Below are 13,751 nucleotides of genomic sequence, written 5' to 3'. Positions count from 1 at the left end.
AAGATGGTCATAAGGTGGTCACCTGCTCAAGTTGGACAAAAGAGAATGATCTGAAGGTACAAAAATAAGTTGGGATACTTCCCATGTAATTGAATCACCTCTGCCATGCTGGGCTTGGTCAACATAACAAGCAACGTAAGTTGCTTCCTAAGATTAACCAAGTGAACTTCAATCTGCAGCTCACAGCTCTTATATTTAGAACTTGTAATCATTACCCCTATGGAATCATATCAAACTGATTAATGCTGATTGAAATAGAGTAGAGGTCCAAATGAATTATTTCTCACATAAGCATACACTAAAATATTTATAGGAACTATTTTTGTCATAGCAAAAAAAAAATGGAAACGGAAGGGGGCATGATGAGCAATTAGGGAATGGCTAAACTAGTTTGTAATATATGACTGTGATAAAATAATATTGTGCTGTAATAAATGATGAAGAGCAGGTTTCAGAAAAACCTGGGAAAACTTCTATGAACTGATGCAGATGAAATGAGAAGAACCAGGAGAACAATTTACATAATATCTACAGTATTGCAAAGACAATTTTGAACAACTTAGAAACTCTGATTAATACGATGCTAATCAACCATGATTCCAGGGGATTCATGATGAAAACATGCGACCCTGCTCCTGGTAGAGGGGTAATAGACTCAGAGCGCAGACTGCAATTTAATTTTTTTTTTTTGGCCAATGAGGGAAGTTGTTTTGCTTGACTCTTCATTCATGTTTGTAGCAGGAATTTTTTTTTCTTTCTTAATTGAGGAGAGGGAAGGGTAGATGGAAGTGAGAAGGTGGCTTTCTGTAGATTAAAACAAATAAAATTTAATTAAGAAAAAGAAATAAAGGTACAAAGATAAATGAGATGGATAATCATAAATCTAGACATGAGATTCCCAGAATATGTTGCATTACATATAAGGATTTCGTGGAGAAAACAGATTTGAAAGCGATAGTAGTAATGTGAGGTGTTTTAGACTTTGTCTGGTTGACATTTCAAGAAATCAGCACTCCCCATCCTGTTGCTGTCTTAGGTTGAATATTGACATTTAAAGAAACTGAATGTGAGCTCAGCCCTAGAGTCTCAAAGGTGATATTTCTGAGACTACAATTTAGTAGGACACATTCTCAGCTCAATTATTTGATAAGGTGCATGTGACAGAGAAGGCAAAACACTGGAATCCCAGGACACAAGACTGAGAAAGGAAAGAAAATTTTGAAGAAAGCCACATCTGTGGGTCCAGTCTTCTTTCTAAATCTGGCACTAACTAGGTGATAATCTCTTTTTACCTGTGAAGGATCATTTTGGTTAACTAATCATTCTGGGCATGGGGAGTAGAGCCATCAGTGACAGTACAACGATGGAAGCTGTACGTACATGTACAGCAGCCAATATTCCTTAAGTTGTAGAGGCAGGTTGAGAAGGATAGCGCAAGTGTCCATCTTGGTACTGACCTACTACCAAAATAACTACAATCATAATAATAGCTAGCATTTGTATGGTGCTTTAAGATTTGCACAGAACTTTCCGTGTTATCTCATTTGATTCTCACAAGAACCCTATGAGGCAGGAGCCATTAGTATGAAAAACTGAGGCTGGGAAGGTTTAAATTACTTGCACAGTGTCACACAGCTAGTAAGTGTCTAAAGCAGGACTTGAACTTTGGTCTTCCTAATTCCAAGTCCAACACTCTATCCCCTGCACCACCTAGTTGCCTAGATCACAATCACCATTGTCCTCAGTCAACTGCTTCTCTATTCAGGATTGTGAGTATTTCAATCTTTAGACCCGTTTTAATCCTTCCCCCTTGCTCCCCACTCGCCGATGTCAATGACAGAAAGATAAAGGAGGTTCATATAACGCAAGTAAACTTTCTAATTTCTTCCCCTGCAGCTTGAGAACCACAGGGGAGCTACTGAAAAAATAAGGTTTCACCCTGGGGGGTGGCACTGAGATTTACTGCACTTTCTGCTACTGATGGCATTGCCATGCCTTTAGGAATCAAACTCCATTGCTTTTGATTGCAATATGAGGTCACAAAGATTTGTTGATAATATAACTGGATTTGAAATGAATTTTGGAATGTTCAGTGTTTCCAGTAGGATGGAAGCACAAGCCAATAACAATATGGAAGAGAGCAAGAGGGCAAGTAAGTCCACTCTAACAAAGACTTGACTGATTATTATGTTTGTGGAAGCTAGCCTGCTACAGAAATTGCTAAGAAACCTGGTGAATGCAAGGTTTGCACCAATGGAGGGAATATCTTCATTTTTATGATCACAGGTCCATTAGAATATTGATGTTCCTCTATGGCTGTCAAAGTTTTCTGCTTACCTGAGGACAGAGCCAACAATTTTAATCTTCCAGCAGTCTTGCCTCTAAGGCATCCTGATCCTGCCATCTCTAATCCCATACTTCTATACAGAAGTCCAAGAGAGAGAGAAATTGAAAAAAAGATGACCAAAAGGGCTGTTTTTTTTTTACATGTCACTCTTATAGGCCATAGGAAGAGTGGTTCCTCTTACAAGAGTATAGTTTTTTGGGCTATAGTCAGTGGTGTGATGGTCAATGTTTAACAGCTAGCTTTCTAGAAAAATGTATATGTGACATTAAGTTTAATCTGAATGATTGACATTTTCTCCATTACTTTCTTAATTCTTGAAAATCAACAAACCAATAAATCAAACTATTTTGTAGCCTTTGCCCATTTCCAAGGTGTAAATGCTGCTGCTGACAATTTAACAATTTGCTCAGTAGGAATTGGCTCTAACAAATTCTAGGAGTAAACCAAACATCAAGCACTTGGGACCATTAAGAGGAGTTGCTTGTCCCATCTCAGCAATGGGCTATTGACGTTAGGACCATCAACATGGAGTTGGAAGGGACATCCAACTCCTTCACTTTTCAGATGAGGAAACTGAGGTACAAGAAGATTGAATGACTTGCCTGAGGTCATACAAGTAATAAGTAGGTGATCCAAGATTCGAAGCCATGTCAGCTGAATCCAAACCCAATATTTCTTCCACTATACTCTACTGCCTCTTGATAATTAGTTTCCTTGGATGTATTCATTTTTAGCAAATGTCTACTTCTGTTATATATAAAATATTGTTCACTTCCAAGAGCTAATTAAACTGATTTTCCTAAATGATCTGGTCATTCAATGTATAATTATTAAAAACTTTTTAAAAATAAAACCCACTATATTAAATAAGTACCATCTTTCCATTTGACCCATTGAAATGGCAAATCCAAATATACTATTGCCACCAAGAGAAAACCCTTGGTCAAAGGTAAATAGTTAATTTAGTTTTCAGTTCTACTGATTTTGAATTTCAGCCCCCCCTGAAAAAAAAAAGTTGGGAAAATTGTGACAATTCTAAGTGAAATTTAGAAATCAGTCCTGGGATAAAAATAACTTAGAAATAGCTAAATAAAACTTGACGTGGAGAAACAGAGTCCTGGGAATCCAGTAACTCAGTTTTATTTTTCAGTAACTCTGTAGCTTCTGGCACCAAACTCCTGTCTGGCTAGAAATTGCTACAGACATTGTCATATGTCTGGCACAGACAATTGGATAAGTCTTTGCTTCTTGGAGTTCTCCTTGTCTCTTTCAGTCATCTGCCTCACACATTCTCTCTCTCTCTCTCTCTCTCTCTCTCTCTCTCTCTCTCTCTCTCTCTCTCTCTCTCTCTCTTTTTCTCTCTCTCTCCCTCTCTCTCTCCCTCTGTCTCTTTCTCTCTCTTTCTGTGTGTGTCTCTCTATGTAATATATATGTATATATACATACAAACACAAACACACACAATGTCCTACACACACATAAATTATTTGGTTTTTTCCTTCCCATAAGTGATTTGTATTAGAGATTTAGCAGATAGCAACCATCCTCTTAAAATAAACTAATCTCATAAAGACCCACAAAGTAGAAAGCTCTCTCTCAAAGGAGGAAAGCCCTTGGGTCTATAATGGGAAAAGGAAGGTTTTTCACTCTCATAACATCCACAATTCTCTACTATTTTTCAGTGTTTAAGTGTCAAGTACATATATGTGTGTATGTATGTTTTTAAAGAGAAGACTGATTCATTATCTAGCATTTGGCTTCATTATATAGCATTCATTGCTTAAGTCATCACTTTTGGAGAAAATTGAGCAGTATGACAATCTAGAGAGCCTTGAAATGTCATGCTTCCCCAACTTGTAAATATGGAAAGTGGATAAAATGGAATCTTGTTATATAGTATTCAAAATTCCACACAATTAATAATGATTGAGATATGAATTGTATCAGATTTTGATTTGCTGAATGAAAGTTGACTCCTTACATGGCCAGAGCAGACTACTAAATGCTCATTTCATTTTTGAGGAATGCATTACATATTTCAGAAGGCCTCTTTGTAGATGGATGAATCTGACAGCCACCTTCTTGGCTGTTGGAACAAATTGTTTTCATCCATCCATTCTACCCAGGGAAGTCTTCAAAAGACATACCCCAAACTCACTGACAGATCTGAGGCCTCTTGGTTACCCTCAACCTAGTTAAGTCCATCAGCCATGATCGTTTAACCAAGGTGCTGCATATGCTACAGCTTTTTGGAGCCACATATAGTTATTTTTGTTTGTTTGTTTGTTTTTAATTTTTTTTCCATATGCTTTTGAGTTGAAAATTTTTCTCCCTTTTCCTCCCCCCCCACCCTCCCCAAGATGGTGCACAATCTGACATAGGCTTTACATTTACATACCCATTAAACATATTTTCACATTAGTGAAGTTGTAAGTAAAAATTAAAACCAATAGGAGGAACCATCAGAAAGATGAAACAAAACTCAACAGAAGGTAAAAATAAGTGATAGCGATTTGACTTCCATAGTTCTTTCTTTGGATGTGGACAGCATTTTCCATCCTGAGGCCTCTGGAGATGTCTTAGATCCTTGTAATGCTGAGAGGGTTCAGTGAGCCACATATAGTTATGACATAACTAATACAATAACATAAACACTGTAAAAAGAAACAAGACCTAAAACCTAAGTACTCTGAATAATGCAATGATCAACCATGAATCCAGAAGACTGATGATGAATGCTGCCTAGTTGCCTAACATGCAAAATGAGAAACATTTTTAGATGTGGCCAAGTTGGGAATTTGTTTTTCTCAATTATGCTTATATGATACAAAAGTTTAATACTTATTTTCTTTTTTCTTTCTTTTTCTTTTTCCCTGGAGAAAAGAGGTAGGAAGGAAAAAAATCAAATGATGTATTGTTGAAGAAAAAATAAAATTATTTTTTAAGAAATAGAGTTGTATAACAACTGATTGACAAGATTGTGCAATCCTAGAATTTGGGGGTTAATATCTGAAAATAACTGGAATGACTAGTCCGCAGTTGGGTTATTTACTTTATATAATAACAGACCATGTAGAACAGAGGTGTCAAACATCCTGCTGCAAAACTCCTGAGTGCAGCCCAAACCAGATTAAAATGTAATTGGGAAATATTTAACCAAATAAATAAAAATACAATAAAACATAGATCACATTACATTTTAAAATTAAGTCAATATGCAGCCCATAGGGATTCTTATGCACAGATTAGTGGCTCCTGTTTCTATTTGAGTTTGACAGCACTGGTGTAGAATATAATGCTGAATCACAGATTTAGGGCCTCACAGCTCCTATAGTCCCACTCATTCATTTTGCATATTGGGAACCCAGCGTAGGGAGGTCCCTAGCCTAGAGGCTTGCCCATAGATTCAAGCACAAGTCCAGTTTTGTGCACATAATATATGTGTTCCCCAAAGAGACTCTCTGCTACCTATGTGAACCTTGAAGATGCAGTCAAATCTTTTCAGTTAAACATATGCTTCAGCATGTCACATCTGCTATAGAGGAAAGAGGATTGGATTTAGGATCAGAGGTCATTGGTTCAAACTGTAATCCTGCCACTTTCTCCCTATATGACCTTAAGGAAGTCGTTTAACCTTTCTGAGCCTCTGTCCTCAATAGAATGGGTTGCATGATATCTTGGGTAGACCCTTCCCAACTCTTTTACTTACCATCTGTGAGATCTTGGGCAAATTATTTAACTTCTCCATGCCTCAATTTCTTTATCGATAAAGTGGAAGCATTGAAGTAAATGATCTCTAAGGTCCCTTCCAGCTCTAAATCTTATAATCCGTCAGTTTCAGATTAATGGAAGAATTTTTCAAATCCATTTAGGATTTACCACAGTGCTCAGAACAGAAAGTTTTTACTTATATTGTGTGCTATTTAGTTTCAATTCTCTTACAACCCACAGTGCAACATGGTGCCCATTTTCTCCTAAAATTCTTTTTTATTTAAGATATTAAAGCTTCCATTTTCTAGTCTGTAGTTTAAAATATATTTAGGATGTCGTTCACTTCCATTCCAGATACGCTTCCATTTAGCTATCTGCAAACTGTTTGAATGCCATCAGAATCTCTTAAGTCACAGTTTTCTCACTAATTAGGAGCCATGTATTATTCTCTATATCATCTGTCAGATAAACAGTTTTTGTGCCTGCCAAAATAATATCTGGAGGTGTTCTTGTTTACATCATGTACTGAAGATATAAATAAAAACAAAAACATGATTTACTGTGTGTTGCAGCTAATGAAACTGCCTCTGATCAATGTTCCTTTTCTTCTTCATCTTAAGCCCAGATCTTTCTGTTAACATAGTTGATATTTGGAAGATAATAATTACCTTAACCTCTGTTCCCAGGTAACAAAGCATTTCCACTGATGTTTCGATTGTGATGTCCATAAAAGAATAGGAATTTACATCATAGTTAAATATGCATCTGAGTTTTTAAAAGATTGAGATGGAAGGCATAAACTCAACTAAGAAGTATAATATGATTTTAAATTATGTTCCACCTAAGTAGGTTAAAAAGTACAATTCAATTCAATTCAAGCATTGATTAAGCACTCTATGTCGAAGGCACTACACCAGGTACTGAGAATTCAAAGACAAAAATGAAAATAATTATAGCCCAGAAGAAGCTTAAATTTTATTGAGTTAGATGTGTGTTGGGGTGGAAGGAAATGGAAATAGATTGACAGGGAGGGGGACATGTAAATAAAGACAAAACAAAGATACAAAGTAAATGCTAAGATCATTATGGAGTAAAACATTAATGCTTTTATTAATTAGCTGTGTTATATATATATATATATATATATATATATATATATATATATATATATATATATATATATATTATTGGGAGTAATTTATTTTGAAAGTGAGGTATATCAAAATAAGCTCTCTGGCTGTGTTCTGGGAATTCCATTAGATCCTCAGAAGTTTTGGATTCTTGGTGCTGTAAGCAATTAATGCCCATAGATTCTATAGTATTCAATCTCATTCTCTGTGTTTTGATTTTCTGCATTCTGTTTTTCAAGTCTGTGAATTAAGTATGTATATATGTATATATATGTATATATATATTAATTGCATACTGCATACAAAGTCTTATGTTAGGTACTGAGGCATATACCCATTTTAGGTGTAAAGGGGCCATAGGTATTACCATGATGTCTATAGAAACAGGGGCCACTAATCTGGGCCCTGGTGTTTGCACACTTTCCCTTTATGGCAGGCTTTCTAGAGCATTCTTGAAGCTTATCAAAACTCATAGATAATTTGCATGGTCAACTGCCAGATATTTATGAGCATGATGGAAACTGAAAGGACATATTGAAAGAGGTAAGTGTGTTTATGCCTCACTTTAGAAAGACTCAGCAAGATGTGCTGACCAGGTGGGAGGGGCTTCCCTGATTATACTCTGAAATGATGAAGAGGTGAAAGGAATTCACTTTCCAATTCTCCATCAGTAAGAATAGTCTTCTATTGAGAGAAGCTTCCTCTTGTATGCCCCATTGGCAGAGTTGTGAGGTGAATTAAAGAAAAAGTTGAAAATGCATTGACTAGCCTGGGGGTATGTGGCCAGGTGGTCTCATTCTAAGAGAGCAATGGCTCTTGCCCAACCTGGCAGCAGTGAGAAAGAGCTTCAGGGATGGTAGGTAGCAAAGATGGACAGAACATCCTAGGCAGAACGTCAGAGCATAGCAGCTAAGAAACCTAACAGCAATTCCATGGTGGCAGAGAAACAGGATTAGCTTCAGCCAAGTAGTGGAGAGTCACATGTTAACATTAAGATTGTTAAGAAATCAGCAAAGGACACGTCCACAAGGGGTGTGACTCATAGTATCAAGTCCTTTGACTGAGACTCTGTCAGGGAGTTATGGAGTTACAGAAAGTAAAACTCACAGCAACAGCAAGACCCAGCTGATGGTCAGAAAACGGAGCTGTGGGTATTCGGGAAAAAGAGGCTTCCTAGTCAAGATATGAGATAGTTATCACTAAATTGAAAATCATTCACCTCTGAATATGAGTTCTACAGGGATTTGTTTATATTTATACTAGCAGAAGGTGGGATTATTGTTCTCATTTGTATACAGGCCCAAAAAATTTCCTACTGCATGATTATTTCCAGTGATTTACTTTGCTATTCTGTTTCAATTAAATACTTTGCAATTTTATTTATGGCTTCCAGTTGGTCTATTGGAAGACTGAGTGCTGGATAAGAGATCAAGTGGGATTTCTTCTCCACATTAAAGTGTGTGTGTGTATGTGTGTGTGTGTGTGTGCACGCACATGTGAGTTGCAGGATATGTAGTGTAGTGGATAGGGAAGTGAACTTTTAAGTAAAAACCTAGGTTCAGATCCAGCCTCTACAACATGTGTTAAAGGAAGACCCCAGGCTCAAAAAGAGGGACCCTAAAGAAAACAGAGTCAAATCACAAATTACAAGTGTTTGTTATCTGAAAAGAACTTGCAGGAGAGTGAAAATCCTGCAGAGGAGCTGAAAGGGGGAGAGAATTCTCAGCTGTTCAAAAGGCAGTGGGGAAAAGGGTGAGATATTTATGGTTTCTAGAGATTTTGGGGCAGGGAGCAGGGCTTAAGGCAAGGGTGATATTGGTAGACACAATAAGCCAGGATGTTTAGAAAGTCCTGAGTAACGTCTTGAGTCTGCAGCTGTTGTGCAAGGTTTCCCTTAAGTTGTTTAGCTTCTGGCAGCTACAGGCACCTCTGAAATCAGCTAGAGTTTACCCACAAAGGATCACTCATATGTCAAGCTGCTCTGAGTCTCAGAAATTCATCTTTAAAAAGAATTATTTATTTATTTATTTATGTTTAGTTTTCAACATTCTCTTCCATAAGCTTTTGAGTTTTAAATTTTCTCCCCACTTCCTTCCCAAGATGGCACGCAATCTGATAGAGGCTCTACATATACATTCCTATTAAACATATTTTCACATTAGTAATATTGTAAAGAAAAATTAGGACCAATAGGAGAAACCACAAGAAAAAGAAACAAAACAAAACAGAAGGAAAAAAAAGAGCAAATAGTATGCTTCCATCTGCATTCAAACTCCATAGTTCTTTCTTTGGCTGTGGATAGCATTTTCCATAGAGATCCTTCTAACTGACTGCTTGTGTAACTCCATTGCCCTATTCTCCTGTGAAGAAGGGGAGTTCTGGCATATAGTATAGTCATGAGAGGCCATGTTCACAATGTGACCCTGGGGTATGTGACCCTGGGCAAGACAATTGACCTCTCAAAGTATTAGGCAGACCACAAGCTGTAGAGCAGATGCTGATCTTAATTGGTAGACGGAGTTGCCCACTAGGAAATTCCTACACCAATTCCTACACAAAAACAAACAAACAAAAACCCAGCTTTAATTTCTCCTGAACTGCATTCCCACCTCATAGCCACACTGAACTAGATGTCTCACCAAACTTCACATGCTCAAAACAGAGCCATTACCTTTCCCATTATACCTCCAGGTCTTTGAAATTATTTCTGTCAAAGACACTAGAAACCACATGTGCAGCTTCAGAGACATTCTTGACTCTTGCTTTGGCCTCATCCCCCACATCCAATTAATTGTTGTTCTGTTAATTCTATTCCTAGATCCTGGAATCCAACATTCTCCACTAACAAGAAAACTACTGCATCTCAGGCCCTTGAATTAAACTCACCTGGACTATTGTAATGGTATCCCTACTTCAGGACTCTCCCTTCTCTGACCATTCTTCCTTGTATATATGGCCAACAATCTCCTTAAGACATATTTACTATTCTATTCTAAAATATTTAGTTGCCTTTGGAATAAAATATGATTCTCTAAGACTATTTTTTAAAAGACCCTCTCTAATGTGATTAGAATTTACCTTTCCCTTCTAGGCTCATTTCAAATTAAATCCTTTCACGGCCTCTACATTCCAGCTAAACTGAACTCCCAACTACTTCTCAGTCTTGACCTTCTATCTTCCTCCTACATTAGTCAATGAGACAATAAGCATTGATTAAGCACTTACTGTGTTCCAGATACTGTGCAAACCTCTGGGGATACAAACAAAAACAGAAATACCATCTGCCCCTCAAAAAGTTCACAGTCTAATAGGGAAGATAATATGCAAATGACTATCAAGATACAAGATACATACAGTATAAATGGAAGATAATCTTAGAAGGAAGGCCTTAATGGGGAGGGGGGAAGCAGATAACAGAAAGGAATTTCTCTTGAAATTCTGATACGTGATTTGATCTGAGTTTTAAAGAAAGCCAGGGAAGCTAGGAAGTAGACAGGAAGAAGAGGGACAGCATTCCTGAAAATGGGCACAGCTAATGAAAGGGCAGAATTGGGAGATGGGATGGTATCAGAGATAGCATAGCGTGAATGCCAGTGTCACTGTACTGGAGAGTCCTCAAAGTAAAAGTATAAGAAAAATGGGAATTTAGGAGGAGTCCAGGTTGCGAAGGGATTTAAAAGTCAAAGAGACATTTCGTATTTGATCCTGGAGATAATAGGGAGACCCTGGACTTTATTGAGTAAGAGTAGGTGGGTAGAGATATAGGAAGACCTAAGCTTTAGGAAAATCACTTTGTGAGCTGAGTGGAGGACAGAATTGAGGCAGGGGTACTAACTAGAAGGCTATTGAAATATTCCAGGCATGAGGTGAAAGGGGGCAGCACCAGGGTGGCAGTTGCATTGTGGAGATGAGGAGATACGTGTGAGAGATGTGAAGGTAAAAATGACAAGACTTGGCAACAGATTATATATGGATGGTGGATAGATTAGTGTTAGTGAAGAGTCAAGGATGACATTGAGGTGAACCTGGATGATTGAGAGGATGGTGGTGCCCTCAATACTAGTATGGAACTTAAAAAAAAATAGTGGAGGATTTGGTGGAGTTCTGTTTTGCAAATATTGAGTTTGAGATGCCTATGAAACATCCAGTTGGAGATGTCTAAGAGGTAGCTGGTGATATGACACTGCAGCTCAGAAGAGAAGTTAGGGCTCTATATCCATAGCAATATACATATAGATCTAGATATATCTGGGAATCATCTTTATAGAAATGATAAAAGAACCCAGAGGAGTTCATGTGAACACCAAAAAGGTAAATCAGAGGAGGAAGAGATGAGGGACTTAGATAGATGTATATGGGAGAGGCTTTGTTAGAAGGAATGATCTGACTGAATATTCAACAAAGGAAACTGGGAAGGAGCACTAAGACCTAGAGAGGTAGGAGGAAAAGCCAGAGACAACAAAGTCATGAAAACCTAAAGAAGTAGTAAAGGATGATTTGCAGTGTCAAAGGTTACAGAGAGATCAAAAAGGATGAGGATTAGGAAGATAATTGGATTCAGCAATTAAGAGATTATTGGTAAATTTGGAAATAGCAGTTGAATGATAAAATTGGAAGCCAGATTACAGGGTGTTAAAAAAAAAAAAGGAATGTGAGAGGGGAGGAAATGGAATTGCCAAGTGTTGTTGTAGAGGACGAGAGATATAAGATGATAACTTATGGGAATGGTTATCTTTTAAGGATGAAGGAGATATAAGCATATTTGGAGCAGCAGAGAATCAGCCAGTAGTTAGGGAGAAACAGAAGATTAGTGAGAGAGTAGAGAGGATAGAGTGCAGCCATCTTCCAGAGAAGACAAGGTAGAATGTTTATATAGAGGGATTTACCTTAGTAAGGAAAAGGGGCACCTCATTGAGTCAGGAGTTAAGGAAGAGTTAGTGAGGGGAAAAAAAACAACTTTTGAGTGATACAAATTAAAGAGGGGGATGAAGAGAGAGCTCTTTGAGAAAGGCCTCATTTTTTAATTTTTTTTTTGGTCAGGGGAAGTATGAGGCAAGGTTCTCCATTGAGGAGTGGGAAAGGCCATAGAAGACCTAAGAAGGAATAAATATGTTTAAAATATCCTCTGTGGTGAGTGGGGTAGCAAATCAATTAAGGAAGTAAAAGGAATGCTTTGCCTTCGTAAAAGCCCAGTTGAGATTTTGTGACACAGTTTGTAGTGAACTCTCCCACGGAGCACCATTTCATGTGAATAAGAACAAAGGAGGAAAGCGGTGGTGTGATACAAGGTTGAAATTTTGCAGGGGATGAAGGAGACAGGGGGCCCCAATGTAGAGGATAGAATGGAGTTGAAGTGATTCGCCAAGGTGTAGAGGTAAGGAAAAGAGAGTGTAATCAGTGCAGAAGTGACAGCCTGAGAAAAAACCAAGGAGTGGAAGGATTAGAGGATCAAGAAAAGGGTTAGGGGTCATAAGGCAGAAGAACAGGTGGAATGTTAAAAGACTGAGATCAGGTAAAGATATTTCATGGTTTGTATATGGGGAAATGTAACACAATTATGGATGATGATAAGTAAGATGAAAGATTTCACCATCTCCATGTATGGATTAGGAGTAGGGGAGCAGTTCATGAAAATTGAGTATATTGAGAAATTAGGAAATGGGGGTACTTGAGACAGTATCAATATGTAAGGTTCTTTGTAAGAGGGCAGAAGATGAGGTGGAGAGATAACGTGAAGCAGGCACTCTGGTCATTGAAGAAGAAAGAAAAATGTCTTAGGGAGTCTGTAGATAACAATCAGAATCTTAATTGGATGCTGGACTCAGAATAAAGGGACTTCAACAGAGGCTAAGTTACCGAGTGTCTGTGGTAGAGGGAAAGTCTGGAAGTGGCAATGAGAAGCAAGGAACATTCCAACTCTTATGACCAGGATGGTTGATGATGATGATGATATGATGATGATGATGATAATGATCACCATCATCATCATCACTATGCTACTGTTTGTTGCTTCTGTATATTGTGTATCTAATCTGTTCTAATAATAATAATGATGATGATAATGAAACAAGCATTTATGTAGTGCCTATTTTTTTAAAACAGTACTAAATCATTTTAATGATTACAGCTTTCCTTTCGGCTCTCAGTTCATACCAGAGAAGAAGTCTGAATTTTTATAGTATTAAAATATAAAATATGTTGATATTATACAGTACATATGTACAATATAACACCTATATTTTATGCATTTCTGAGTTTCTAAAATTTGTTGTGTGTTGTCTGCTGGCCTTTGCACATCATCCATGGCTTCCACAAAACTTCCCCCCAGTTCACATTTAATTTCTTATACTGACCCATGATATACCAAAACCAGGATGAGGAAAGTCATGATGTAGAAGGCAAACTGTACTAATTTGTAGTAACGTTTGAGATTTGGTGCCCCCTTACTTCACACCCCCTTTTTTTTTTATTAGTACACTTGAGATGCTTGACCTATTATTTTTCCATATGTATGTCATTATTTTTTCTAGCTCTATAAAATATAGCTTTGAAACTGTGATTGC

The sequence above is a fragment of the Phascolarctos cinereus genome, unplaced genomic scaffold, assembly GCF_003287225.1.
Source record: "Phascolarctos cinereus isolate Bilbo 61053 unplaced genomic scaffold, phaCin_HiC Scaffold_726;HRSCAF=1367, whole genome shotgun sequence".
Lineage (NCBI taxonomy): Eukaryota > Metazoa > Chordata > Mammalia > Diprotodontia > Phascolarctidae > Phascolarctos > Phascolarctos cinereus.
This window is presented reverse-complemented; position numbering follows the sequence as displayed.